Source organism: Elephas maximus, chromosome 12 (assembly GCF_024166365.1).
Source record: "Elephas maximus indicus isolate mEleMax1 chromosome 12, mEleMax1 primary haplotype, whole genome shotgun sequence".
NCBI lineage: Eukaryota > Metazoa > Chordata > Mammalia > Proboscidea > Elephantidae > Elephas > Elephas maximus.
This window is the reverse complement of record NC_064830.1, coordinates 61,056,522-61,059,471: the sequence shown is the minus strand read 5'-3', so window position 1 is coordinate 61,059,471 and position 2,950 is coordinate 61,056,522. Positions and strand designations below refer to the sequence as shown.

General features: G+C 43.4%; 1 pseudogene; it reads right to left on the bottom strand.

Moving 5' to 3' along the window:
* Window positions 1-1,183: 1,183 nt before the first annotated feature.
* Window positions 1,184-2,143, bottom strand: LOC126087482 (olfactory receptor 1361-like; annotated as a pseudogene).
* Window positions 2,144-2,950: the final 807 nt, after the last annotated feature.

Sequence of the window (2,950 nt, the reverse complement as noted above, 5' to 3'; positions counted from 1 at the left end):
GGCTACTCATAACTGGGCCTTGGAGCTCCTTTGTTGACCATAGAGAATTTCACAGAATATCACTATCAGACAAGGCTATCCTGTGACCATGGTGGATCAAGACAAAGCAAGACCGTGGTAGTCATGTTTGACCACAGACAAAAGCATAAACATGATCCAAGTCACAGACTTCTCCCATCATGGCTGATGTGAGTGATGGCTGCTTCCTTACCAATCTCAGCTTTGGCTTCTGTCATGGATTGAATTGTGTTCCCCAAAAATGTGCGTATCAATTTGGCTGGGCCATGGTTCCCAGTATTGTGTGATTGTCCACCATTTTGTCAACTGATATGATTTTTCTATGTGTTGTAAATCCTGCCTCTATGATATTAATGAAGGGGGATAGGTGGCAGTTGCGTTAGCATGGCAGGACTCAATCTACAAGACTGGATTGTGTCTTGAGGCAATCTCTTTTGAGATATAAGAGAGAAGTGAGCAGAGACAGAGGGACCTCATACCACCAAGAAAGCAGTGCTGGGAGGAAAGCACATCTTTTGGACCCCGAGTTCCTATGCAGAGAAGCTCTTAGTCCAGGGGAAGATTGATGAGAAGGACCTTCCTCTAGAGCCAACAGAGAGAAAAAGCCTTCTCCTGGAGCTGACGCCCTGAATTTGGACTTCTAGCCTACTTTACTGTGAGGAAATAAATTTCTCTTTGCTAAAGCCATCCAGTCACAGTATTTCTGTTACAGCAGCACTAGATAACTAAGACAGCCTACCTCTAGTCTCCCCTCATTCTAGATAAGATATTGACATGACAATAAGAATTAGCCCTGCTTTCTGGTAGCATCTAATGCAGATCAAAGCACTGATTGCTGAAATTCTTACCAAAGCCACCTCACAATAGTTCAAATCTTAAAGGACTTTCTAACATCCCCCTATTAAGAAGTCCCAGGGTTGTAATTAGTAACAAACCCATTAAACTAGAAGTGTATACCTGTGGGTTTTGACTGGAGGACATTGGCAGTGGAATAGTCCGGTTATTGGTAAGAGGACCTCTCTTTCCGTATTTAACCTGAAAAGTACTTGTATGAAGAGTTTCATTCTCACCAGGTAAACACAGGGATGGACCTCTTACAAAGGAAAACTGGTAGGTTTCACACAGCAAAAAGGATTTTATTAGATACTAGTCCCCTCTATGATATTCAGAGTCCATGTGAAGATTGAGCAGAAAAAACTTTCATGGCAAGCATTTTTCTTAGAGCCCCTTTCATATCCTTGTTCCTGAGACTGTAGATGAAAGGGTTCAACATGGGGGTCACCATGGTGCACATCATGGTAACTGTGATGTCTGTCTTGGAAGAGTGAGAGAATGAAGGATTGAAATACAGAGCAGTGATGGTGCCATAGAAGAGTAAAATGACAGCCAAGTGGGAGCCACAGGTGGAGAGGGCTTTCCATTATCCCTTTGAAGATGGGACTCTCAGGACAGCACAAGCAATAAGGATGTATGAGATGAGGACACAAATGAATGGAGCAATTATTATCGGTCCTGCTACAATAAGAATCATCATGTCATTGAGGTGAGTGTCCGAGCAGGAGAGTTTCAGGAGACTCACATCACAGAAGAAGTAGGGGATCGTGTTGTCTGTACAGAATGAGAGTTGAGCCATCAGCAGGGTATGCAGCAGAGCATTCAGATTGGCAATGACCCATGACCCAGTGACTAGCAGGGCACAGAGCTGATGGGTCATCTTTGTTGTGTAGTGTAAGGGGTGGCACACAGCAACAAAGCAGTCACAGGCCATCACAGCCAGCAGGAAATTGTTGGTGCTGTTAAACACAATGAGAAAATACATCTGTGAGAGACATCCAGAGAAGGAGATGGTCTGACTCCTGAGTTTGTGGTTGGACAGCACCTTGGCGACAGTGGTGGAGGTGAAGCAGATGTCCAGGAAGGAGAGATTGATGAGGAAGAAGTACATGGGGGTATGCAGACCGGAGTCTGTGCTGATGGCCAAGATGATGAGCAGGTTTCCCAGGACTGGGGCCAGGTCAGTACTCAGGAAGAGCACAAAGAGGAGCTGCTTCTGCTGGGGCTGCATGGAGAGCCCCAGGAGGAGGAACTCAGAGACACTGGACTGGTTTGCCCCACTTATAGGCATAGACCCAGGTTAATACACAACAGCAAATTCAGAAACCTACATGTGAATGGTTAAGATATGACAAATCAAGCTCCAGGATGGACCACATTACAAATCAATTAATAGAGTTGCTAATACAAGATCTGCTCACCCTATCTACACACCCAATTTCCAACACTCAGTTCTGATGCTATTCATACCAGACTTACTGAATCTTGTTTTGCGTATTTTACATTGAAAAACACACAGGCATATACACAGTCCAATTTATGACTCTATGTGCCTCTCTTACATTTCCCAGTTACTGTCCCTAACTTTACTGGGTTTATCACAAGCTCCAGCTGATGGATTCAGGACTCCTATTATTGCTCCCTGGATCTGCAAGATTTACCAAAGGGAGTTCCTGAACTTTACTCCTTAGTAAATAAATATTGACATTTTCACTGCTATAGTCTTACCTACTTGTCTGTCAATTTGTCATAGTGTGGTGGCTTGCTGTGATGCTGGATCAAACAATACAGACTTTAATATGGATTACACCTCAACATAAGGAAAATAAAAATCCTTACAACTGGACCAATAAGCAACATGGTAAACAGAGAAAATGAAGTTGTCAAAGATTTCGTTTTACTTGGATCCACAATCAACACCCATGGAAGCAGCAGTCAAGAAATCAAATGACATTGCAGTGGGCAAATCTGCTGCAATAGACCTCTTTAAAGTGTTAAAAAGCAGTCACCGTGAGTACTTAGGTGCGCGCCATGGTATTTTCAATAGCCTCATATGCATATGAAAGCTGGACAATGAATAAGGAAGACTGAAGAAGAA